Here is a 20,575-nt window from a genome sequence, read left to right as displayed (position 1 = left end):
TCTTTTTTTTTTTTTTTAGTTTGTCAGTGAGTATATGTGCATTAACTGAAAACTAAATGGCGTGTGGGTCTTGTCATGGCGCTTGTTGAGTGCAGGAAAATAACAGATTACCATTTGCCATCCACCCTTGCTGATGTTTTACCATCTATAAATGGCGTGCGTGCATGCTCTTCCATGGCTTATGGCCATACCACCCTGAATACGCCCGATCTCGTCCGATCTCGGAAGCTAAGCAGGGTCGGGCCGGGTCAGTACTTGGATGGGAGACCGCCTGGGAATACCCGGTGCTGTAAGCTTTTTATTCTCACCTTTCATCAGCAGAGGGCGCTGCTCCTCCTTTACTGGAGCCAGCTCCTTGGAAAACAGCACCAGTGGACAAACTCTCCTTTTTTTCCCTTTTTTTTTTTTTTTTTAATTTGTCAGTGAGTATATGTGCATTAACTCAAAACTAAATGGCATGTGGGTCTTGTCATGGTGCTTGTTGAGTGCAGGAAAATGACAGATTACCATTTGCCATCCACCCTTGCTGATGTTTTACCATCTATAAATGGCGTGCGTGCATGCTCTTCCATGGCTTACGGCCATACCACCCTGAATACGCCCGATCTCGTCCGATCTCGGAAGCTAAGCAGGGTCGGGCCGGGTCAGTACTTGCATGGGAGACCGCCTGGGAATACCCGGTGCTGTAAGCTTTTTATTCTCACCTTTCATCAGCAGAGGGCGCTGCTCCTCCTTTACTGGAGCCAGCTCCTTGGAAAACAGCACCAGTGGACAAACTCTCTTTTTTTTTTTCTTTTTTTTTTTTTTTTAATTTGTCAATGAGTATATGTGCATTAACTGAAAAATAAATGGCGTGTGGGTCTTGTCATGGCGCTTGTTGAGTGCAGGAAAATGACAGATTACCATTTGCCATCCACCCTTGCTGATGTTTTACCATCTATAAATGGCGTGCGTGCATGCTCTTCCATGGCTTACGGCCATACCACCCTGAATACGCCCGATCTCGTCCGATCTCGGAAGCTAAGCAGGGTCGGGCCGGGTCAGTACTTGGATGGGAGACCGCCTGGGAATACCCGGTGCTGTAAGCTTTTTATTCTCACCTTTCATCAGCAGAGGGCGCTGCTCCTCCTTTACTGGAGCCAGCTCCTTGGAAAACAGTACCAGTGGACAAACTCTCCTTTTTTTCCCTTTTTTTTCCTTTTTTGTTTTTTTTAATTTCTCAATGAGTATGTGTGCATTAACTCAAAACTAAATGGCGTGTGGGTCTTGTCATGGCGCTTGTTGAGTGCAGGAAAATGACAGATTACCATTTGCCATCCACCCTTGCTGATGTTTTACCATCTATAAATGGCGTGCGTGCATGCTCTTCCATGGCTTACGGCCATACCACCCTGAATACGCCCGATCTCGTCTGATCTCGGAAGCTAAGCAGGGTCGGGCCGGGTCAGTACTTGGATGGGAGACCGCCTGGGAATACCCGGTGCTGTAAGCTTTTTATTCTCACCTTTCATCAGCAGAGGGCGCTGCTCCTCCTTTACTGGAGCCAGCTCCTTGGAAAACAGCACCAGTGGACAAACTGTCTTTTTTTTTTTCTTTTTTTTTTTTTTTAATTTGTCAGTGAGTATATGTGCATTAACTGTAAAATAAATGGCGTGTGGGTCTTGTCATGGCGCTTGTTGAGTGCAGGAAAATGACAGATTACCATTTGCCATCCACCCTTGCTGATGTTTTACCATCTATAAATGGCGTGCGTGCATGCTCTTCCATGGCTTACGGCCATACCACCCTGAATACGCCCGATCTCGTCCGATCTCGGAAGCTAAGCAGGGTCGGGCCGGGTCAGTACTTGGATGGGAGACCGCCTGGGAATACCCGGTGCTGTAAGCTTTTTATTCTCACCTTTCATCAGCAGAGGGCGCTGCTCCTCCTTTACTGGAGCCAGCTCCTTGGAAAACAGTACCAGTGGACAAACTCTCCTTTTTTTCCCTTTTTTTTCCTTTTTTGTTTTTTTTAATTTCTCAATGAGTATGTGTGCATTAACTCAAAACTAAATGGCGTGTGGGTCTTGTCATGGTGCTTGTTGAGTGCAGGAAAATGACAGATTACCATTTGCCATCCACCCTTGCTGATGTTTTACCATCTATAAATGGCGTGCGTGCATGCTCTTCCATGGCTTACGGCCATACCACCCTGAATACGCCCGATCTCGTCCGATCTCGGAAGCTAAGCAGGGTCGGGCCGGGTCAGTACTTGGATGGGAGACCGCCTGGGAATACCCGGTGCTGTAAGCTTTTTATTCTCACCTTTCATCAGCAGAGGGCGCTGCTCCTCCTTTACTGGAGCCAGCTCCTTGGAAAACAGCACCAGTGGACAAACTCTCTTTTTTTTTTTGTTTTAATTTGTCAGTGAGTATATGTGCATTAACTGAAAACTAAATGGCGTGTGGGTCTTGTCATGGCGCTTGTTGAGTGCAGGAAAATGACAGATTACCATTTGCCATCCACCCTTGCTGATGTTTTACCATCTATAAATGGCGTGCGTGCATGCTCTTCCATGGCTTACGGCCATACCACCCTGAATACGCCCGATCTCGTCCGATCTCGGAAGCTAAGCAGGGTCGGGCCGGGTCAGTACTTGGATGGGAGACCGCCTGGGAATACCCGGTGCTGTAAGCTTTTTATTCTCACCTTTCATCAGCAGAGGGCGCTGCTCCTCCTTTACTGGAGCCAGCTCCTTGGAAAACAGCACCAGTGGACAAACTCTCCTTTTTTTCCCTTTTTTTTCCTTTTTTGTTTTTTTTAATTTCTCAATGAGTATATGTGCATTAACTCAAAACTAAATGGCGTGTGGGTCTTGTCATGGTGCTTGTTGAGTGCAGGAAAATGACAGATTACCATTTGCCATCCACCCTTGCTGATGTTTTACCATCTATAAATGGCGTGCGTGCATGCTCTTCCATGGCTTACGGCCATACCACCCTGAATACGCCCGATCTCGTCCGATCTCGGAAGCTAAGCAGGGTCGGGCCGGGTCAGTACTTGCATGGGAGACCGCCTGGGAATACCCGGTGCTGTAAGCTTTTTATTCTCACCTTTCATCAGCAGAGGGCGCTGCTCCTCCTTTACTGGAGCCAGCTCCTTGGAAAACAGCACCAGTGGACAAACTCTCTTTTTTTTTTTGTTTTAATTTGTCAGTGAGTATATGTGCATTAACTGAAAACTAAATGGCGTGTGGGTCTTGTCATGGCGCTTGTTGAGTGCAGGAAAATGACAGATTACCATTTGCCATCCACCCTTGCTGATGTTTTACCATCTATAAATGGCGTGCGTGCATGCCCTTCCATGGCTTACGGCCATACCACCCTGAATACGCCCGATCTCGTCCGATCTCGGAAGCTAAGCAGGGTCGGGCCGGGTCAGTACTTGGATGGGAGACCGCCTGGGAATACCCGGTGCTGTAAGCTTTTTATTCTCACCTTTCATCAGCAGAGGGCGCTGCTCCTCCTTTACTGGAGCCAACTCCTTGGAAAACAGCACCAGTGGACAAACTCTCCTTTTTTTCCCTTTTTTTTCCTTTTTTGTTTTTTTTTAATTTCTCAATGAGTATATGTGCATTAACTCAAAACTAAATGGCATGTGGGTCTTGTCATGGTGCTTGTTGAGTGCAGGAAAATGACAGATTACCATTTGCCATCCACCCTTGCTGCTGTTTTACCATCTATAAATGGCGTACGTGCATGCTCTTCCATTGCTTACGGCCATACCACCCTGAATACGCCCGATCTCGTCCGATCTCGGAAGCTAAGCATGGTTGGGCCGGGTCAGTACTTGGATGGGAGACCGCCTGGGAATACCCGGTGCTGTAAGCTTTTTATTCTCACCTTTCATCAGCAAAGGGCGCTGCTCCTCCTTTACTGGAGCCAGCTCCTTGGAAAACAGCACCAGTGGACAAACTCTCTTTTTTTTTTTTTTTAATTTGTCAGTGAGTATATGTGCATTAACTGAAAACTAAATGGCGTGTGGGTCTTGTCATGGCGCTTGTTGAGTGCAGGAAAATAACAGATTACCATTTGCCATCCACCCTTGCTGATGTTTTACCATCTATAAATGGCGTGCGTGCATGCTCTTCCATGGCTTACGGCCATACCACCCTGAATACGCCCGATCTCGTCCGATCTCGGAAGCTAAGCAGGGTCGGGCCGGGTCAGTACTTGGATGGGAGACCGCCTGGGAATACCCGGTGCTGTAAGCTTTTTATTCTCACCTTTCATCAGCAGAGGGCGCTGCTCCTCCTTTACTGGAGCCAGCTCCTTGGAAAACAGCACCAGTGGACAAACTCTCCTTTTTTTCCCTTTTTTTTCCTTTTTTTTTTTTTTAATTTGTCAGTGAGTATATGTGCATTAACTGAAAACTAAATGGCGTGTGGGTCTTGTCATGGCGCTTGTTGAGTGCAGGAAAATGACAGATTACCATTTGCCATCCACCCTTGCTGATGTTTTACCATCTATAAATGGCGTGCGTGCATGCTCTTCCATGGCTTACGGCCATACCACCCTGAATACGCCCGATCTCGTCCGATCTCGGAAGCTAAGCAGGGTCGGGCCGGGTCAGTACTTGGATGGGAGACCGCCTGGGAATACCCGGTGCTGTAAGCTTTTTATTCTCACCTTTCATCAGCAGAGGGCGCTGCTCCTCCTTTACTGGAGCCAGCTCCTTGGAAAACAGTACCAGTGGACAAACTCTCCTTTTTTTCCCTTTTTTTTCCTTTTTTGTTTTTTTTAATTTCTCAATGAGTATGTGTGCATTAACTCAAAACTAAATGGCGTGTGGGTCTTGTCATGGTGCTTGTTGAGTGCAGGAAAATGACAGATTACCATTTGCCATCCACCCTTGCTGATGTTTTACCATCTATAAATGGCGTGCGTGCATGCTCTTCCATGGCTTACGGCCATACCACCCTGAATACGCCCGATCTCGTCCGATCTCGGAAGCTAAGCAGGGTCGGGCCGGGTCAGTACTTGGATGGGAGACCGCCTGGGAATACCCGGTGCTGTAAGCTTTTTATTCTCACCTTTCATCAGCAGAGGGCGCTGCTCCTCCTTTACTGGAGCCAGCTCCTTGGAAAACAGCACCAGTGGACAAACTCTCCTTTTTTTCCCTTTTTTTTCCTTTTTTGTTTTTTTTAATTTCTCAATAAGTATATGTGCATTAACTCAAAACTAAATGGCGTGTGGGTCTTGTCATGGTGCTTGTTGAGTGCAGGAAAATGACAGATTACCATTTGCCATCCACCCTTGCTGATGTTTTACCATCTATAAATGGCGTGCGTGCATGCTCTTCCATGGCTTACGGCCATACCACCCTGAATACGCCCGATCTCGTCCGATCTCGGAAGCTAAGCAGGGTCGGGCCGGGTCAGTACTTGGATGGGAGACCGCCTGGGAATACCCGGTGCTGTAAGCTTTTTATTCTCACCTTTCATCAGCAGAGGGCGCTGCTCCTCCTTTACTGGAGCCAGCTCCTTGGAAAACAGCACCAGTGGACAAACTCTTTTTTTTTTTGTTTTAATTTGTCAGTGAGTATATGTGCATTAACTGAAAACTAAATGGCGTGTGGGTCTTGTCATGGCGCTTGTTGAGTGCAGGAAAATGACAGATTACCATTTGCCATCCACCCTTGCTGATGTTTTACCATCTATAAATGGCGTGCGTGCATGCTCTTCCATGGCTTACGGCCATACCACCCTGAATACGCCCGATCTCGTCCGATCTCGGAAGCTAAGCAGGGTCGGGCCGGGTCAGTACTTGGATGGGAGACCGCCTGGGAATACCCGGTGCTGTAAGCTTTTTATTCTCACCTTTCATCAGCAGAGGGCGCTGCTCCTCCTTTACTGGAGCCAACTCCTTGGAAAACAGCACCAGTGGACAAACTCTCCTTTTTTTCCCTTTTTTTTCCTTTTTTGTTTTTTTTTAATTTCTCAATGAGTATATGTGCATTAACTCAAAACTAAATGGCATGTGGGTCTTGTCATGGTGCTTGTTGAGTGCAGGAAAATGACAGATTACCATTTGCCATCCACCCTTGCTGCTGTTTTACCATCTATAAATGGCGTACGTGCATGCTCTTCCATTGCTTACGGCCATACCACCCTGAATACGCCCGATCTCGTCCGATCTCGGAAGCTAAGCAGGGTTGGGCCGGGTCAGTACTTGGATGGGAGACCGCCTGGGAATACCCGGTGCTGTAAGCTTTTTATTCTCACCTTTCATCAGCAAAGGGCGCTGCTCCTCCTTTACTGGAGCCAGCTCCTTGGAAAACAGCACCAGTGGACAAACTCTCTTTTTTTTTTTTTTTAGTTTGTCAGTGAGTATATGTGCATTAACTGAAAACTAAATGGCGTGTGGGTCTTGTCATGGCGCTTGTTGAGTGCAGGAAAATAACAGATTACCATTTGCCATCCACCCTTGCTGATGTTTTACCATCTATAAATGGCGTGCGTGCATGCTCTTCCATGGCTTATGGCCATACCACCCTGAATACGCCCGATCTCGTCCGATCTCGGAAGCTAAGCAGGGTCGGGCCGGGTCAGTACTTGGATGGGAGACCGCCTGGGAATACCCGGTGCTGTAAGCTTTTTATTCTCACCTTTCATCAGCAGAGGGCGCTGCTCCTCCTTTACTGGAGCCAGCTCCTTGGAAAACAGCACCAGTGGACAAACTCTCCTTTTTTTCCCTTTTTTTTTTTTTTTTTAATTTGTCAGTGAGTATATGTGCATTAACTCAAAACTAAATGGCATGTGGGTCTTGTCATGGTGCTTGTTGAGTGCAGGAAAATGACAGATTACCATTTGCCATCCACCCTTGCTGATGTTTTACCATCTATAAATGGCGTGCGTGCATGCTCTTCCATGGCTTACGGCCATACCACCCTGAATACGCCCGATCTCGTCCGATCTCGGAAGCTAAGCAGGGTCGGGCCGGGTCAGTACTTGCATGGGAGACCGCCTGGGAATACCCGGTGCTGTAAGCTTTTTATTCTCACCTTTCATCAGCAGAGGGCGCTGCTCCTCCTTTACTGGAGCCAGCTCCTTGGAAAACAGCACCAGTGGACAAACTCTCTTTTTTTTTTTCTTTTTTTTTTTTTTTTAATTTGTCAATGAGTATATGTGCATTAACTGAAAAATAAATGGCGTGTGGGTCTTGTCATGGCGCTTGTTGAGTGCAGGAAAATGACAGATTACCATTTGCCATCCACCCTTGCTGATGTTTTACCATCTATAAATGGCGTGCGTGCATGCTCTTCCATGGCTTACGGCCATACCACCCTGAATACGCCCGATCTCGTCCGATCTCGGAAGCTAAGCAGGGTCGGGCCGGGTCAGTACTTGGATGGGAGACCGCCTGGGAATACCCGGTGCTGTAAGCTTTTTATTCTCACCTTTCATCAGCAGAGGGCGCTGCTCCTCCTTTACTGGAGCCAGCTCCTTGGAAAACAGTACCAGTGGACAAACTCTCCTTTTTTTCCCTTTTTTTTCCTTTTTTGTTTTTTTTAATTTCTCAATGAGTATGTGTGCATTAACTCAAAACTAAATGGCGTGTGGGTCTTGTCATGGCGCTTGTTGAGTGCAGGAAAATGACAGATTACCATTTGCCATCCACCCTTGCTGATGTTTTACCATCTATAAATGGCGTGCGTGCATGCTCTTCCATGGCTTACGGCCATACCACCCTGAATACGCCCGATCTCGTCTGATCTCGGAAGCTAAGCAGGGTCGGGCCGGGTCAGTACTTGGATGGGAGACCGCCTGGGAATACCCGGTGCTGTAAGCTTTTTATTCTCACCTTTCATCAGCAGAGGGCGCTGCTCCTCCTTTACTGGAGCCAGCTCCTTGGAAAACAGCACCAGTGGACAAACTGTCTTTTTTTTTTTCTTTTTTTTTTTTTTTTAATTTGTCAGTGAGTATATGTGCATTAACTGTAAAATAAATGGCGTGTGGGTCTTGTCATGGCGCTTGTTGAGTGCAGGAAAATGACAGATTACCATTTGCCATCCACCCTTGCTGATGTTTTACCATCTATAAATGGCGTGCGTGCATGCTCTTCCATGGCTTACGGCCATACCACCCTGAATACGCCCGATCTCGTCCGATCTCGGAAGCTAAGCAGGGTCGGGCCGGGTCAGTACTTGGATGGGAGACCGCCTGGGAATACCCGGTGCTGTAAGCTTTTTATTCTCACCTTTCATCAGCAGAGGGCGCTGCTCCTCCTTTACTGGAGCCAGCTCCTTGGAAAACAGTACCAGTGGACAAACTCTCCTTTTTTTCCCTTTTTTTTCCTTTTTTGTTTTTTTTAATTTCTCAATGAGTATGTGTGCATTAACTCAAAACTAAATGGCGTGTGGGTCTTGTCATGGTGCTTGTTGAGTGCAGGAAAATGACAGATTACCATTTGCCATCCACCCTTGCTGATGTTTTACCATCTATAAATGGCGTGCGTGCATGCTCTTCCATGGCTTACGGCCATACCACCCTGAATACGCCCGATCTCGTCCGATCTCGGAAGCTAAGCAGGGTCGGGCCGGGTCAGTACTTGGATGGGAGACCGCCTGGGAATACCCGGTGCTGTAAGCTTTTTATTCTCACCTTTCATCAGCAGAGGGCGCTGCTCCTCCTTTACTGGAGCCAGCTCCTTGGAAAACAGCACCAGTGGACAAACTCTCTTTTTTTTTTTGTTTTAATTTGTCAGTGAGTATATGTGCATTAACTGAAAACTAAATGGCGTGTGGGTCTTGTCATGGCGCTTGTTGAGTGCAGGAAAATGACAGATTACCATTTGCCATCCACCCTTGCTGATGTTTTACCATCTATAAATGGCGTGCGTGCATGCTCTTCCATGGCTTACGGCCATACCACCCTGAATACGCCCGATCTCGTCCGATCTCGGAAGCTAAGCAGGGTCGGGCCGGGTCAGTACTTGGATGGGAGACCGCCTGGGAATACCCGGTGCTGTAAGCTTTTTATTCTCACCTTTCATCAGCAGAGGGCGCTGCTCCTCCTTTACTGGAGCCAGCTCCTTGGAAAACAGCACCAGTGGACAAACTCTCCTTTTTTTCCCTTTTTTTTCCTTTTTTGTTTTTTTTAATTTCTCAATGAGTATATGTGCATTAACTCAAAACTAAATGGCGTGTGGGTCTTGTCATGGTGCTTGTTGAGTGCAGGAAAATGACAGATTACCATTTGCCATCCACCCTTGCTGATGTTTTACCATCTATAAATGGCATGCGTGCATGCTCTTCCATGGCTTACGGCCATACCACCCTGAATACGCCCGATCTCGTCCGATCTCGGAAGCTAAGCAGGGTCGGGCCGGGTCAGTACTTGCATGGGAGACCGCCTGGGAATACCCGGTGCTGTAAGCTTTTTATTCTCACCTTTCATCAGCAGAGGGCGCTGCTCCTCCTTTACTGGAGCCAGCTCCTTGGAAAACAGCACCAGTGGACAAACTCTCTTTTTTTTTTTGTTTTAATTTGTCAGTGAGTATATGTGCATTAACTGAAAACTAAATGGCGTGTGGGTCTTGTCATGGCGCTTGTTGAGTGCAGGAAAATGACAGATTACCATTTGCCATCCACCCTTGCTGATGTTTTACCATCTATAAATGGCGTGCGTGCATGCCCTTCCATGGCTTACGGCCATACCACCCTGAATACGCCCGATCTCGTCCGATCTCGGAAGCTAAGCAGGGTCGGGCCGGGTCAGTACTTGGATGGGAGACCGCCTGGGAATACCCGGTGCTGTAAGCTTTTTATTCTCACCTTTCATCAGCAGAGGGCGCTGCTCCTCCTTTACTGGAGCCAACTCCTTGGAAAACAGCACCAGTGGACAAACTCTCCTTTTTTTCCCTTTTTTTTCCTTTTTTGTTTTTTTTTAATTTCTCAATGAGTATATGTGCATTAACTCAAAACTAAATGGCATGTGGGTCTTGTCATGGTGCTTGTTGAGTGCAGGAAAATGACAGATTACCATTTGCCATCCACCCTTGCTGCTGTTTTACCATCTATAAATGGCGTACGTGCATGCTCTTCCATTGCTTACGGCCATACCACCCTGAATACGCCCGATCTCGTCCGATCTCGGAAGCTAAGCATGGTTGGGCCGGGTCAGTACTTGGATGGGAGACCGCCTGGGAATACCCGGTGCTGTAAGCTTTTTATTCTCACCTTTCATCAGCAAAGGGCGCTGCTCCTCCTTTACTGGAGCCAGCTCCTTGGAAAACAGCACCAGTGGACAAACTCTCTTTTTTTTTTTTTTAATTTGTCAGTGAGTATATGTGCATTAACTGAAAACTAAATGGCGTGTGGGTCTTGTCATGGCGCTTGTTGAGTGCAGGAAAATAACAGATTACCATTTGCCATCCACCCTTGCTGATGTTTTACCATCTATAAATGGCGTGCGTGCATGCTCTTCCATGGCTTACGGCCATACCACCCTGAATACGCCCGATCTCGTCCGATCTCGGAAGCTAAGCAGGGTCGGGCCGGGTCAGTACTTGGATGGGAGACCGCCTGGGAATACCCGGTGCTGTAAGCTTTTTATTCTCACCTTTCATCAGCAGAGGGCGCTGCTCCTCCTTTACTGGAGCCAGCTCCTTGGAAAACAGCACCAGTGGACAAACTCTCCTTTTTTTCCCTTTTTTTTCCTTTTTTGTTTTTTTAATTTCTCAATGAGTATATGTGCATTAACTCAAAACTAAATGGCGTGTGGGTCTTGTCATGGTGCTTGTTGAGTGCAGGAAAATGACAGATTACCATTTGCCATCCACCCTTGCTGATGTTTTACCATCTATAAATGGCGTGCGTGCATGCTCTTCCATGGCTTACGGCCATACCACCCTGAATACGCCCGATCTCGTCCGATCTCGGAAGCTAAGCAGGGTCGGGCCGGGTCAGTACTTGGATGGGAGACCGCCTGGGAATACCCGGTGCTGTAAGCTTTTTATTCTCACCTTTCATCAGCAGAGGGCGCTGCTCCTCCTTTACTGGAGCCAGCTCCTTGGAAAACAGCACCAGTGGACAAACTCTCTTTTTTTTTTTGTTTTAATTTGTCAGTGAGTATATGTGCATTAACTGAAAACTAAATGGCGTGTGGGTCTTGTCATGGCGCTTGTTGAGTGCAGGAAAATGACAGATTACCATTTGCCATCCACCCTTGCTGATGTTTTACCATCTATAAATGGCGTGCGTGCATGCTCTTCCATGGCTTACGGCCATACCACCCTGAATACGCCCGATCTCATCCGATCTCGGAAGCTAAGCAGGGTCGGGCCGGGTCAGTACTTGGATGGGAGACCGCCTGGGAATACCCGGTGCTGTAAGCTTTTTATTCTCACCTTTCATCAGCAGAGGGCGCTGCTCCTCCTTTACTGGAGCCAGCTCCTTGGAAAACAGCACCAGTGGACAAACTCTCTTTTTTTTTTTTTTTAATTTGTCAGTGAGTATATGTGCATTAACTGAAAACTAAATGGCGTGTGGGTCTTGTCATGGCGCTTGTTGAGTGCAGGAAAATGACAGATTACCATTTGCCATCCACCCTTGCTGATGTTTTACCATCTATAAATGGCGTGCGTGCATGCTCTTCCATGGCTTACGGCCATACCACCCTGAATACGCCCGATCTCGTCCGATCTCGGAAGCTAAGCAGGGTCGGGCCGGGTCAGTACTTGGATGGGAGACCGCCTGGGAATACCCGGTGCTGTAAGCTTTTTATTCTCACCTTTCATCAGCAGAGGGCGCTGCTCCTCCTTTACTGGAGCCAGCTCCTTGGAAAACAGCACCAGTGGACAAACTCTCCTTTTTTTCCCTTTTTTTTCCTTTTTTGTTTTTTTTAATTTCTCAATGAGTATATGTGCATTAACTCAAAACTAAATGGCGTGTGGGTCTTGTCATGGTGCTTGTTGAGTGCAGGAAAATGACAGATTACCATTTGCCATCCACCCTTGCTGATGTTTTACCATCTATAAATGGCGTGCGTGCATGCTCTTCCATGGCTTACGGCCATACCACCCTGAATACGCCCGATCTCGTCCGATCTCGGAAGCTAAGCAGGGTCGGGCCGGGTCAGTACTTGGATGGGAGACCGCCTGGGAATACCCGGTGCTGTAAGCTTTTTATTCTCACCTTTCATCAGCAGAGGGCGCTGCTCCTCCTTTACTGGAGCCAGCTCCTTGGAAAACAGCACCAGTGGACAAACTCTCTTTTTTTTTTTGTTTTAATTTGTCAGTGAGTATATGTGCATTAACTGAAAACTAAATGGCGTGTGGGTCTTGTCATGGCGCTTGTTGAGTGCAGGAAAATGACAGATTACCATTTGCCATCCACCCTTGCTGATGTTTTACCATCTATAAATGGCGTGCGTGCATGCTCTTCCATGGCTTACGGCCATACCACCCTGAATACGCCCGATCTCGTCCGATCTCGAAAGCTAAGCAGGGTCGGGCCGGGTCAGTACTTGGATGGGAGACCGCCTGGGAATACCCGGTGCTGTAAGCTTTTTATTCTCACCTTTCATCAGCAGAGGGCGCTGCTCCTCCTTTACTGGAGCCAGCTCCTTGGAAAACAGCACCAGTGGACAAACTCTCTTTTTTTTTTTTTTTTAATTTGTCAGTGAGTATATGTGCATTAACTGAAAACTAAATGGCGTGTGGGTCTTGTCATGGCGCTTGTTGAGTGCAGGAAAATGACAGATTACCATTTGCCATCCACCCTTGCTGATGTTTTACCATCTATAAATGGCGTGCGTGCATGCTCTTCCATGGCTTACGGCCATACCACCCTGAATACGCCCGATCTCGTCCGATCTCGGAAGCTAAGCAGGGTCGGGCCGGGTCAGTACTTGGATGGGAGACCGCCTGGGAATACCCGGTGCTGTAAGCTTTTTATTCTCACCTTTCATCAGCAGAGGGCGCTGCTCCTCCTTTACTGGAGCCAGCTCCTTGGAAAACAGTACCAGTGGACAAACTCTCCTTTTTTTCCCTTTTTTTTCCTTTTTTGTTTTTTTTAATTTCTCAATGAGTATGTGTGCATTAACTCAAAACTAAATGGCGTGTGGGTCTTGTCATGGTGCTTGTTGAGTGCAGGAAAATGACAGATTACCATTTGCCATCCACCCTTGCTGATGTTTTACCATCTATAAATGGCGTGCGTGCATGCTCTTCCATGGCTTACGGCCATACCACCCTGAATACGCCCGATCTCGTCCGATCTCGGAAGCTAAGCAGGGTCGGGCCGGGTCAGTACTTGGATGGGAGACCGCCTGGGAATACCCGGTGCTGTAAGCTTTTTATTCTCACCTTTCATCAGCAGAGGGCGCTGCTCCTCCTTTACTGGAGCCAGCTCCTTGGAAAACAGCACCAGTGGACAAACTCTCCTTTTTTTCCCTTTTTTTTCCTTTTTTGTTTTTTTTTAATTTCTCAATAAGTATATGTGCATTAACTCAAAACTAAATGGCGTGTGGGTCTTGTCATGGTGCTTGTTGAGTGCAGGAAAATGACAGATTACCATTTGCCATCCACCCTTGCTGATGTTTTACCATCTATAAATGGCGTGCGTGCATGCTCTTCCATGGCTTACGGCCATACCACCCTGAATACGCCCGATCTCGTCCGATCTCGGAAGCTAAGCAGGGTCGGGCCGGGTCAGTACTTGGATGGGAGACCGCCTGGGAATACCCGGTGCTGTAAGCTTTTTATTCTCACCTTTCATCAGCAGAGGGCGCTGCTCCTCCTTTACTGGAGCCAGCTCCTTGGAAAACAGCACCAGTGGACAAACTCTTTTTTTTTTTGTTTTAATTTGTCAGTGAGTATATGTGCATTAACTGAAAACTAAATGGCGTGTGGGTCTTGTCATGGCGCTTGTTGAGTGCAGGAAAATGACAGATTACCATTTGCCATCCACCCTTGCTGATGTTTTACCATCTATAAATGGCGTGCGTGCATGCTCTTCCATGGCTTACGGCCATACCACCCTGAATACGCCCGATCTCGTCCGATCTCGGAAGCTAAGCAGGGTCGGGCCGGGTCAGTACTTGGATGGGAGACCGCCTGGGAATACCCGGTGCTGTAAGCTTTTTATTCTCACCTTTCATCAGCAGAGGGCGCTGCTCCTCCTTTACTGGAGCCAGCTCCTTGGAAAACAGCACCAGTGGACAAACTCTCTTTTTTTCCCTTTTTTTTCCTTTTTTGTTTTTTTTAATTTCTCAATGAGTATATGTGCTTTAACTCAAAACTAAATGGCGTGTGGGTCTTGTCATGGTGCTTGTTGAGTGCAGGAAAATGACAGATTACCATTTGCCATCCACCCTTGCTGATGTTTTACCATCTATAAATGGCGTGCGTGCATGCTCTTCCATGGCTTACGGCCATACCACCCTGAATACGCCCGATCTCGTCCGATCTCGGAAGCTAAGCAGGGTCGGGCCGGGTCAGTACTTGGATGGGAGACCGCCTGGGAATACCCGGTGCTGTAAGCTTTTTATTCTCACCTTTCATCAGCAGAGGGCGCTGCTCCTCCTTTACTGGAGCCAGCTCCTTGGAAAACAGCACCAGTGGACAAACTCTCTTTTTTTTTTTGTTTTAATTTGTCAGTGAGTATATGTGCATTAACTGAAAAATAAATGGCGTGTGGGTCTTGTCATGGCGCTTGTTGAGTGCAGGAAAATGACAGATTACCATTTGCCATCCACCCTTGCTGATGTTTTACCATCTATAAATGGCGTGCGTGCATGCCCTTCCATGGCTTACGGCCATACCACCCTGAATACGCCCGATCTCGTCCGATCTCGGAAGCTAAGCAGGGTCGGGCCGGGTCAGTACTTGGATGGGAGACCGCCTGGGAATACCCGGTGCTGTAAGCTTTTTATTCTCACCTTTCATCAGCAGAGGGCGCTGCTCCTCCTTTACTGGAGCCAACTCCTTGGAAAACAGCACCAGTGGACAAACTATCCTTTTTTTCCCTTTTTTTTCCTTTTTTGTTTTTTTTTAATTTCTCAATGAGTATATGTGCATTAACTCAAAACTAAATGGCATGTGGGTCTTGTCATGGTGCTTGTTGAGTGCAGGAAAATGACAGATTACCATTTGCCATCCACCCTTGCTGCTGTTTTACCATCTATAAATGGCGTACGTGCATGCTCTTCCATTGCTTACGGCCATACCACCCTGAATACGCCCGATCTCGTCCGATCTCGGAAGCTAAGCAGGGTTGGGCCGGGTCAGTACTTGGATGGGAGACCGCCTGGGAATACCCGGTGCTGTAAGCTTTTTATTCTCACCTTTCATCAGCAAAGGGCGCTGCTCCTCCTTTACTGGAGCCAGCTCCTTGGAAAACAGCACCAGTGGACAAACTCTCTTTTTTTTTTTTTTTAATTTGTCAGTGAGTATATGTGCATTAACTCAAAACTAAATGGCGTGTGGGTCTTGTCATGGTGCTTGTTGAGTGCAGGAAAATGACAGATTACCATTTGCCATCCACCCTTGCTGATGTTTTACCATCTATAAAAGGCGTGCGTGCATGCTCTTCCATGGCTTACGGCCATACCACCCTGAATACGCCCGATCTCGTCTGATCTCGGAAGCTAAGCAGGGTCGGGCCGGGTCAGTACTTGGATGGGAGACCGCCTGGGAATACCTGGTGCTGTAAGCTTTTTATTCTCACCTTTCATCAGCAGAGGGCGCTGCTCCTCCTTTACTGGAGCCAGCTCCTTGGAAAACAGTACCAGTGGACAAACTCTCCTTTTTTTCCCTTTTTTTTCCTTTTTTGTTTTTTTTAATTTCTCAATGAGTACGTGTGCATTAACTCAAAACTAAATGGCGTGTGGGTCTTGTCATGGTGCTTGTTGAGTGCAGGAAAATGACAGATTACCATTTGCCATCCACCCTTGCTGATGTTTTACCATCTATAAATGGCGTGCGTGCATGCTCTTCCATGGCTTACGGCCATACCACCCTGAATACGCCCGATCTCGTCCGATCTCGGAAGCTAAGCAGGGTCGGGCCGGGTCAGTACTTGGATGGGAGACCGCCTGGGAATACCCGGTGCTGTAAGCTTTTTATTCTCACCTTTCATCAGCAGAGGGCGCTGCTCCTCCTTTACTGGAGCCAGCTCCTTGGAAAACAGCACCAGTGGACAAACTCTCTTTTTTTTTTTTTTTAGTTTGTCAGTGAGTATATGTGCATTAACTGAAAACTAAATGGCGTGTGGGTCTTGTCATGGCGCTTGTTGAGTGCAGGAAAATAACAGATTACCATTTGCCATCCACCCTTGCTGATGTTTTACCATCTATAAATGGCGTGCGTGCATGCTCTTCCATGGCTTATGGCCATACCACCCTGAATACGCCCGATCTCGTCCGATCTCGGAAGCTAAGCAGGGTCGGGCCGGGTCAGTACTTGGATGGGAGACCGCCTGGGAATACCCGGTGCTGTAAGCTTTTTATTCTCACCTTTCATCAGCAGAGGGCGCTGCTCCTCCTTTACTGGAGCCAGCTCCTTGGAAAACAGCACCAGTGGACAAACTCTCCTTTTTTTCCCTTTTTTTTTTTTTTTTTAATTTGTCAGTGAGTATATGTGCATTAACTCAAAACTAAATGGCATGTGGGTCTTGTCATGGTGCTTGTTGAGTGCAGGAAAATGACAGATTACCATTTGCCATCCACCCTTGCTGATGTTTTACCATCTATAAATGGCGTGCGTGCATGCTCTTCCATGGCTTACGGCCATACCACCCTGAATACGCCCGATCTCGTCCGATCTCGGAAGCTAAGCAGGGTCGGGCCGGGTCAGTACTTGCATGGGAGACCGCCTGGGAATACCCGGTGCTGTAAGCTTTTTATTCTCACCTTTCATCAGCAGAGGGCGCTGCTCCTCCTTTACTGGAGCCAGCTCCTTGGAAAACAGCACCAGTGGACAAACTCTCTTTTTTTTTTTCTTTTTTTTTTTTTTTTAATTTGTCAATGAGTATATGTGCATTAACTGAAAAATAAATGGCGTGTGGGTCTTGTCATGGCGCTTGTTGAGTGCAGGAAAATGACAGATTACCATTTGCCATCCACCCTTGCTGATGTTTTACCATCTATAAATGGCGTGCGTGCATGCTCTTCCATGGCTTACGGCCATACCACCCTGAATACGCCCGATCTCGTCCGATCTCGGAAGCTAAGCAGGGTCGGGCCGGGTCAGTACTTGGATGGGAGACCGCCTGGGAATACCCGGTGCTGTAAGCTTTTTATTCTCACCTTTCATCAGCAGAGGGCGCTGCTCCTCCTTTACTGGAGCCAGCTCCTTGGAAAACAGTACCAGTGGACAAACTCTCCTTTTTTTCCCTTTTTTTTCCTTTTTTGTTTTTTTTAATTTCTCAATGAGTATGTGTGCATTAACTCAAAACTAAATGGCGTGTGGGTCTTGTCATGGCGCTTGTTGAGTGCAGGAAAATGACAGATTACCATTTGCCATCCACCCTTGCTGATGTTTTACCATCTATAAATGGCGTGCGTGCATGCTCTTCCATGGCTTACGGCCATACCACCCTGAATACGCCCGATCTCGTCTGATCTCGGAAGCTAAGCAGGGTCGGGCCGGGTCAGTACTTGGATGGGAGACCGCCTGGGAATACCCGGTGCTGTAAGCTTTTTATTCTCACCTTTCATCAGCAGAGGGCGCTGCTCCTCCTTTACTGGAGCCAGCTCCTTGGAAAACAGCACCAGTGGACAAACTGTCTTTTTTTTTTTCTTTTTTTTTTTTTTTAATTTGTCAGTGAGTATATGTGCATTAACTGTAAAATAAATGGCGTGTGGGTCTTGTCATGGCGCTTGTTGAGTGCAGGAAAATGACAGATTACCATTTGCCATCCACCCTTGCTGATGTTTTACCATCTATAAATGGCGTGCGTGCATGCTCTTCCATGGCTTACGGCCATACCACCCTGAATACGCCCGATCTCGTCCGATCTCGGAAGCTAAGCAGGGTCGGGCCGGGTCAGTACTTGGATGGGAGACCGCCTGGGAATACCCGGTGCTGTAAGCTTTTTATTCTCACCTTTCATCAGCAGAGGGCGCTGCTCCTCCTTTACTGGAGCCAGCTCCTTGGAAAACAGTACCAGTGGACAAACTCTCCTTTTTTTCCCTTTTTTTTCCTTTTTTGTTTTTTTTAATTTCTCAATGAGTATGTGTGCATTAACTCAAAACTAAATGGCGTGTGGGTCTTGTCATGGTGCTTGTTGAGTGCAGGAAAATGACAGATTACCATTTGCCATCCACCCTTGCTGATGTTTTACCATCTATAAATGGCGTGCGTGCATGCTCTTCCATGGCTTACGGCCATACCACCCTGAATACGCCCGATCTCGTCCGATCTCGGAAGCTAAGCAGGGTCGGGCCGGGTCAGTACTTGGATGGGAGACCGCCTGGGAATACCCGGTGCTGTAAGCTTTTTATTCTCACCTTTCATCAGCAGAGGGCGCTGCTCCTCCTTTACTGGAGCCAGCTCCTTGGAAAACAGCACCAGTGGACAAACTCTCTTTTTTTTTTTGTTTTAATTTGTCAGTGAGTATATGTGCATTAACTGAAAACTAAATGGCGTGTGGGTCTTGTCATGGCGCTTGTTGAGTGCAGGAAAATGACAGATTACCATTTGCCATCCACCCTTGCTGATGTTTTACCATCTATAAATGGCGTGCGTGCATGCTCTTCCATGGCTTACGGCCATACCACCCTGAATACGCCCGATCTCGTCCGATCTCGGAAGCTAAGCAGGGTCGGGCCGGGTCAGTACTTGGATGGGAGACCGCCTGGGAATACCCGGTGCTGTAAGCTTTTTATTCTCACCTTTCATCAGCAGAGGGCGCTGCTCCTCCTTTACTGGAGCCAGCTCCTTGGAAAACAGCACCAGTGGACAAACTCTCCTTTTTTTCCCTTTTTTTTCCTTTTTTGTTTTTTTTAATTTCTCAATGAGTATATGTGCATTAACTCAAAACTAAATGGCGTGTGGGTCTTGTCATGGTGCTTGTTGAGTGCAGGAAAATGACAGATTACCATTTGCCATCCACCCTTGCTGATGTTTTACCATCTATAAATGGCATGCGTGCATGCTCTTCCATGGCTTACGGCCATACCACCCTGAATACGCCCGATCTCGTCCGATCTCGGAAGCTAAGCAGGGTCGGGCCGGGTCAGTACTTGCATGGGAGACCGCCTGGGAATACCCGGTGCTGTAAGCTTTTTATTCTCACCTTTCATCAGCAGAGGGCGCTGCTCCTCCTTTACTGGAGCCAGCTCCTTGGAAAACAGCACCAGTGGACAAACTCTCTTTTTTTTTTTGTTTTAATTTGTCAGTGAGTATATGTGCATTAACTGAAAACTAAATGGCGTGTGGGTCTTGTCATGGCGCTTGTTGAGTGCAGGAAAATGACAGATTACCATTTGCCATCCACCCTTGCTGATGTTTTACCATCTATAAATGGCGTGCGTGCATGCCCTTCCATGGCTTACGGCCATACCACCCTGAATACGCCCGATCTCGTCCGATCTCGGAAGCTAAGCAGGGTCGGGCCGGGTCAGTACTTGGATGGGAGACCGCCTGGGAATACCCTGTGCTGTAAGCTTTTTATTCTCACCTTTCATCAGCAGAGGGCGCTGCTCCTCCTTTACTGGAGCCAACTCCTTGGAAAACAGCACCAGTGGACAAACTCTCCTTTTTTTCCCTTTTTTTTCCTTTTTTGTTTTTTTTTAATTTCTCAATGAGTATATGTGCATTAACTCAAAACTAAATGGCATGTGGGTCTTGTCATGGTGCTTGTTGAGTGCAGGAAAATGACAGATTACCATTTGCCATCCACCCTTGCTGCTGTTTTACCATCTATAAATGGCGTACGTGCATGCTCTTCCATTGCTTACGGCCATACCACCCTGAATACGCCCGATCTCGTCCGATCTCGGAAGCTAAGCATGGTTGGGCCGGGTCAGTACTTGGATGGGAGACCGCCTGGGAATACCCGGTGCTGTAAGCTTTTTATTCTCACCTTTCATCAGCAAAGGGCGCTGCTCCTCCTTTACTGGAGCCAGCTCCTTGGAAAACAGCACCAGTGGACAAACTCTCTTTTTTTTTTTTTTTAATTTGTCAGTGAGTATATGTGCATTAACTGAAAACTAAATGGCGTGTGGGTCTTGTCATGGCGCTTGTTGAGTGCAGGAAAATAACAGATTACCATTTGCCATCCACCCTTGCTGATGTTTTACCATCTATAAATGGCGTGCGTGCATGCTCTTCCATGGCTTACGGCCATACCACCCTGAATACGCCCGATCTCGTCCGATCTCGGAAGCTAAGCAGGGTCGGGCCGGGTCAGTACTTGGATGGGAGACCGCCTGGGAATACCCGGTGCTGTAAGCTTTTTATTCTCACCTTTCATCAGCAGAGGGCGCTGCTCCTCCTTTACTGGAGCCAGCTCCTTGGAAAACAGCACCAGTGGACAAACTCTCCTTTTTTTCCCTTTTTTTTCCTTTTTTGTTTTTTTAATTTCTCAATGAG

The 20,575-nt window shown here is 47.5% G+C and overlaps 52 non-coding genes across 52 annotated transcripts; all 52 read left to right on the top strand.

The window, feature by feature from the left end:
- Positions 1–177: 177 nt before the first annotated feature.
- Positions 178–296, top strand: LOC144460716 (5S ribosomal RNA). Its single transcript, XR_013489435.1, has one exon. It is a non-coding gene; the product is annotated as a 5S ribosomal RNA (ribosomal RNA).
- Positions 297–573: 277 nt separating this feature from the next.
- Positions 574–692, top strand: LOC144460859 (5S ribosomal RNA). Its single transcript, XR_013489578.1, has one exon. It is a non-coding gene; the product is annotated as a 5S ribosomal RNA (ribosomal RNA).
- Positions 693–969: 277 nt separating this feature from the next.
- Positions 970–1,088, top strand: LOC144460072 (5S ribosomal RNA). Its single transcript, XR_013488788.1, has one exon. It is a non-coding gene; the product is annotated as a 5S ribosomal RNA (ribosomal RNA).
- Positions 1,089–1,373: 285 nt separating this feature from the next.
- LOC144460640 (5S ribosomal RNA) lies at positions 1,374–1,492 on the top strand. Its single transcript, XR_013489358.1, has one exon. It is a non-coding gene; the product is annotated as a 5S ribosomal RNA (ribosomal RNA).
- A 276-nt stretch (positions 1,493–1,768) lies between these two features.
- Positions 1,769–1,887, top strand: LOC144460071 (5S ribosomal RNA). The gene has a single exon (XR_013488787.1). It is a non-coding gene; the product is annotated as a 5S ribosomal RNA (ribosomal RNA).
- Positions 1,888–2,172: 285 nt separating this feature from the next.
- LOC144460070 (5S ribosomal RNA) lies at positions 2,173–2,291 on the top strand. Its single transcript, XR_013488786.1, has one exon. It is a non-coding gene; the product is annotated as a 5S ribosomal RNA (ribosomal RNA).
- A 265-nt stretch (positions 2,292–2,556) lies between these two features.
- Positions 2,557–2,675, top strand: LOC144460069 (5S ribosomal RNA). The gene has a single exon (XR_013488785.1). It is a non-coding gene; the product is annotated as a 5S ribosomal RNA (ribosomal RNA).
- A 285-nt stretch (positions 2,676–2,960) lies between these two features.
- LOC144460858 (5S ribosomal RNA) lies at positions 2,961–3,079 on the top strand. The gene has a single exon (XR_013489577.1). It is a non-coding gene; the product is annotated as a 5S ribosomal RNA (ribosomal RNA).
- Positions 3,080–3,344: 265 nt separating this feature from the next.
- On the top strand, positions 3,345–3,463 carry LOC144460068 (5S ribosomal RNA). Its single transcript, XR_013488784.1, has one exon. It is a non-coding gene; the product is annotated as a 5S ribosomal RNA (ribosomal RNA).
- A 286-nt stretch (positions 3,464–3,749) lies between these two features.
- LOC144460936 (5S ribosomal RNA) lies at positions 3,750–3,868 on the top strand. The gene has a single exon (XR_013489655.1). It is a non-coding gene; the product is annotated as a 5S ribosomal RNA (ribosomal RNA).
- Positions 3,869–4,132: 264 nt separating this feature from the next.
- Positions 4,133–4,251, top strand: LOC144460067 (5S ribosomal RNA). The gene has a single exon (XR_013488783.1). It is a non-coding gene; the product is annotated as a 5S ribosomal RNA (ribosomal RNA).
- Positions 4,252–4,535: 284 nt separating this feature from the next.
- On the top strand, positions 4,536–4,654 carry LOC144460066 (5S ribosomal RNA). The gene has a single exon (XR_013488782.1). It is a non-coding gene; the product is annotated as a 5S ribosomal RNA (ribosomal RNA).
- A 285-nt stretch (positions 4,655–4,939) lies between these two features.
- On the top strand, positions 4,940–5,058 carry LOC144460065 (5S ribosomal RNA). Its single transcript, XR_013488781.1, has one exon. It is a non-coding gene; the product is annotated as a 5S ribosomal RNA (ribosomal RNA).
- Positions 5,059–5,343: 285 nt separating this feature from the next.
- Positions 5,344–5,462, top strand: LOC144460064 (5S ribosomal RNA). Its single transcript, XR_013488780.1, has one exon. It is a non-coding gene; the product is annotated as a 5S ribosomal RNA (ribosomal RNA).
- A 263-nt stretch (positions 5,463–5,725) lies between these two features.
- Positions 5,726–5,844, top strand: LOC144460062 (5S ribosomal RNA). Its single transcript, XR_013488778.1, has one exon. It is a non-coding gene; the product is annotated as a 5S ribosomal RNA (ribosomal RNA).
- Positions 5,845–6,130: 286 nt separating this feature from the next.
- Positions 6,131–6,249, top strand: LOC144461502 (5S ribosomal RNA). Its single transcript, XR_013490204.1, has one exon. It is a non-coding gene; the product is annotated as a 5S ribosomal RNA (ribosomal RNA).
- Positions 6,250–6,513: 264 nt separating this feature from the next.
- LOC144460715 (5S ribosomal RNA) lies at positions 6,514–6,632 on the top strand. The gene has a single exon (XR_013489434.1). It is a non-coding gene; the product is annotated as a 5S ribosomal RNA (ribosomal RNA).
- A 277-nt stretch (positions 6,633–6,909) lies between these two features.
- LOC144460857 (5S ribosomal RNA) lies at positions 6,910–7,028 on the top strand. Its single transcript, XR_013489576.1, has one exon. It is a non-coding gene; the product is annotated as a 5S ribosomal RNA (ribosomal RNA).
- A 277-nt stretch (positions 7,029–7,305) lies between these two features.
- Positions 7,306–7,424, top strand: LOC144460061 (5S ribosomal RNA). Its single transcript, XR_013488777.1, has one exon. It is a non-coding gene; the product is annotated as a 5S ribosomal RNA (ribosomal RNA).
- Positions 7,425–7,709: 285 nt separating this feature from the next.
- Positions 7,710–7,828, top strand: LOC144460639 (5S ribosomal RNA). Its single transcript, XR_013489357.1, has one exon. It is a non-coding gene; the product is annotated as a 5S ribosomal RNA (ribosomal RNA).
- Positions 7,829–8,105: 277 nt separating this feature from the next.
- Positions 8,106–8,224, top strand: LOC144460060 (5S ribosomal RNA). Its single transcript, XR_013488776.1, has one exon. It is a non-coding gene; the product is annotated as a 5S ribosomal RNA (ribosomal RNA).
- Positions 8,225–8,509: 285 nt separating this feature from the next.
- On the top strand, positions 8,510–8,628 carry LOC144460059 (5S ribosomal RNA). The gene has a single exon (XR_013488775.1). It is a non-coding gene; the product is annotated as a 5S ribosomal RNA (ribosomal RNA).
- Positions 8,629–8,893: 265 nt separating this feature from the next.
- On the top strand, positions 8,894–9,012 carry LOC144460058 (5S ribosomal RNA). The gene has a single exon (XR_013488774.1). It is a non-coding gene; the product is annotated as a 5S ribosomal RNA (ribosomal RNA).
- Positions 9,013–9,297: 285 nt separating this feature from the next.
- Positions 9,298–9,416, top strand: LOC144460856 (5S ribosomal RNA). The gene has a single exon (XR_013489575.1). It is a non-coding gene; the product is annotated as a 5S ribosomal RNA (ribosomal RNA).
- Positions 9,417–9,681: 265 nt separating this feature from the next.
- On the top strand, positions 9,682–9,800 carry LOC144460057 (5S ribosomal RNA). Its single transcript, XR_013488773.1, has one exon. It is a non-coding gene; the product is annotated as a 5S ribosomal RNA (ribosomal RNA).
- Positions 9,801–10,086: 286 nt separating this feature from the next.
- Positions 10,087–10,205, top strand: LOC144460935 (5S ribosomal RNA). The gene has a single exon (XR_013489654.1). It is a non-coding gene; the product is annotated as a 5S ribosomal RNA (ribosomal RNA).
- Positions 10,206–10,468: 263 nt separating this feature from the next.
- On the top strand, positions 10,469–10,587 carry LOC144460056 (5S ribosomal RNA). The gene has a single exon (XR_013488772.1). It is a non-coding gene; the product is annotated as a 5S ribosomal RNA (ribosomal RNA).
- A 284-nt stretch (positions 10,588–10,871) lies between these two features.
- LOC144460055 (5S ribosomal RNA) lies at positions 10,872–10,990 on the top strand. The gene has a single exon (XR_013488771.1). It is a non-coding gene; the product is annotated as a 5S ribosomal RNA (ribosomal RNA).
- A 265-nt stretch (positions 10,991–11,255) lies between these two features.
- LOC144460569 (5S ribosomal RNA) lies at positions 11,256–11,374 on the top strand. Its single transcript, XR_013489287.1, has one exon. It is a non-coding gene; the product is annotated as a 5S ribosomal RNA (ribosomal RNA).
- A 264-nt stretch (positions 11,375–11,638) lies between these two features.
- LOC144460054 (5S ribosomal RNA) lies at positions 11,639–11,757 on the top strand. Its single transcript, XR_013488770.1, has one exon. It is a non-coding gene; the product is annotated as a 5S ribosomal RNA (ribosomal RNA).
- A 285-nt stretch (positions 11,758–12,042) lies between these two features.
- On the top strand, positions 12,043–12,161 carry LOC144460053 (5S ribosomal RNA). Its single transcript, XR_013488769.1, has one exon. It is a non-coding gene; the product is annotated as a 5S ribosomal RNA (ribosomal RNA).
- Positions 12,162–12,426: 265 nt separating this feature from the next.
- Positions 12,427–12,545, top strand: LOC144460969 (5S ribosomal RNA). The gene has a single exon (XR_013489688.1). It is a non-coding gene; the product is annotated as a 5S ribosomal RNA (ribosomal RNA).
- Positions 12,546–12,810: 265 nt separating this feature from the next.
- LOC144460051 (5S ribosomal RNA) lies at positions 12,811–12,929 on the top strand. Its single transcript, XR_013488767.1, has one exon. It is a non-coding gene; the product is annotated as a 5S ribosomal RNA (ribosomal RNA).
- A 285-nt stretch (positions 12,930–13,214) lies between these two features.
- LOC144460050 (5S ribosomal RNA) lies at positions 13,215–13,333 on the top strand. Its single transcript, XR_013488766.1, has one exon. It is a non-coding gene; the product is annotated as a 5S ribosomal RNA (ribosomal RNA).
- A 286-nt stretch (positions 13,334–13,619) lies between these two features.
- Positions 13,620–13,738, top strand: LOC144460049 (5S ribosomal RNA). Its single transcript, XR_013488765.1, has one exon. It is a non-coding gene; the product is annotated as a 5S ribosomal RNA (ribosomal RNA).
- A 263-nt stretch (positions 13,739–14,001) lies between these two features.
- On the top strand, positions 14,002–14,120 carry LOC144460048 (5S ribosomal RNA). The gene has a single exon (XR_013488764.1). It is a non-coding gene; the product is annotated as a 5S ribosomal RNA (ribosomal RNA).
- Positions 14,121–14,404: 284 nt separating this feature from the next.
- Positions 14,405–14,523, top strand: LOC144460047 (5S ribosomal RNA). The gene has a single exon (XR_013488763.1). It is a non-coding gene; the product is annotated as a 5S ribosomal RNA (ribosomal RNA).
- Positions 14,524–14,788: 265 nt separating this feature from the next.
- On the top strand, positions 14,789–14,907 carry LOC144460046 (5S ribosomal RNA). The gene has a single exon (XR_013488762.1). It is a non-coding gene; the product is annotated as a 5S ribosomal RNA (ribosomal RNA).
- A 286-nt stretch (positions 14,908–15,193) lies between these two features.
- Positions 15,194–15,312, top strand: LOC144461490 (5S ribosomal RNA). Its single transcript, XR_013490192.1, has one exon. It is a non-coding gene; the product is annotated as a 5S ribosomal RNA (ribosomal RNA).
- A 264-nt stretch (positions 15,313–15,576) lies between these two features.
- On the top strand, positions 15,577–15,695 carry LOC144461030 (5S ribosomal RNA). The gene has a single exon (XR_013489749.1). It is a non-coding gene; the product is annotated as a 5S ribosomal RNA (ribosomal RNA).
- A 285-nt stretch (positions 15,696–15,980) lies between these two features.
- On the top strand, positions 15,981–16,099 carry LOC144460045 (5S ribosomal RNA). The gene has a single exon (XR_013488761.1). It is a non-coding gene; the product is annotated as a 5S ribosomal RNA (ribosomal RNA).
- A 264-nt stretch (positions 16,100–16,363) lies between these two features.
- Positions 16,364–16,482, top strand: LOC144460714 (5S ribosomal RNA). Its single transcript, XR_013489433.1, has one exon. It is a non-coding gene; the product is annotated as a 5S ribosomal RNA (ribosomal RNA).
- A 277-nt stretch (positions 16,483–16,759) lies between these two features.
- LOC144460855 (5S ribosomal RNA) lies at positions 16,760–16,878 on the top strand. The gene has a single exon (XR_013489574.1). It is a non-coding gene; the product is annotated as a 5S ribosomal RNA (ribosomal RNA).
- A 277-nt stretch (positions 16,879–17,155) lies between these two features.
- LOC144460044 (5S ribosomal RNA) lies at positions 17,156–17,274 on the top strand. Its single transcript, XR_013488760.1, has one exon. It is a non-coding gene; the product is annotated as a 5S ribosomal RNA (ribosomal RNA).
- A 285-nt stretch (positions 17,275–17,559) lies between these two features.
- Positions 17,560–17,678, top strand: LOC144460638 (5S ribosomal RNA). Its single transcript, XR_013489356.1, has one exon. It is a non-coding gene; the product is annotated as a 5S ribosomal RNA (ribosomal RNA).
- A 276-nt stretch (positions 17,679–17,954) lies between these two features.
- LOC144460043 (5S ribosomal RNA) lies at positions 17,955–18,073 on the top strand. The gene has a single exon (XR_013488759.1). It is a non-coding gene; the product is annotated as a 5S ribosomal RNA (ribosomal RNA).
- A 285-nt stretch (positions 18,074–18,358) lies between these two features.
- Positions 18,359–18,477, top strand: LOC144460042 (5S ribosomal RNA). Its single transcript, XR_013488758.1, has one exon. It is a non-coding gene; the product is annotated as a 5S ribosomal RNA (ribosomal RNA).
- Positions 18,478–18,742: 265 nt separating this feature from the next.
- Positions 18,743–18,861, top strand: LOC144460040 (5S ribosomal RNA). Its single transcript, XR_013488756.1, has one exon. It is a non-coding gene; the product is annotated as a 5S ribosomal RNA (ribosomal RNA).
- Positions 18,862–19,146: 285 nt separating this feature from the next.
- On the top strand, positions 19,147–19,265 carry LOC144460854 (5S ribosomal RNA). Its single transcript, XR_013489573.1, has one exon. It is a non-coding gene; the product is annotated as a 5S ribosomal RNA (ribosomal RNA).
- A 265-nt stretch (positions 19,266–19,530) lies between these two features.
- Positions 19,531–19,649, top strand: LOC144461103 (5S ribosomal RNA). The gene has a single exon (XR_013489822.1). It is a non-coding gene; the product is annotated as a 5S ribosomal RNA (ribosomal RNA).
- A 286-nt stretch (positions 19,650–19,935) lies between these two features.
- On the top strand, positions 19,936–20,054 carry LOC144460934 (5S ribosomal RNA). Its single transcript, XR_013489653.1, has one exon. It is a non-coding gene; the product is annotated as a 5S ribosomal RNA (ribosomal RNA).
- A 264-nt stretch (positions 20,055–20,318) lies between these two features.
- LOC144460039 (5S ribosomal RNA) lies at positions 20,319–20,437 on the top strand. Its single transcript, XR_013488755.1, has one exon. It is a non-coding gene; the product is annotated as a 5S ribosomal RNA (ribosomal RNA).
- Positions 20,438–20,575: the final 138 nt, after the last annotated feature.

The sequence above is a fragment of the Epinephelus lanceolatus genome, chromosome 22 (genome assembly GCF_041903045.1).
Source record: "Epinephelus lanceolatus isolate andai-2023 chromosome 22, ASM4190304v1, whole genome shotgun sequence".
In the NCBI taxonomy this organism is placed as follows: Eukaryota; Metazoa; Chordata; class Actinopteri; order Perciformes; family Serranidae; genus Epinephelus; species Epinephelus lanceolatus.
The sequence above is the reverse complement of the archived record's forward strand: the minus strand, read 5'-3'. Positions and strand labels throughout refer to the sequence as shown.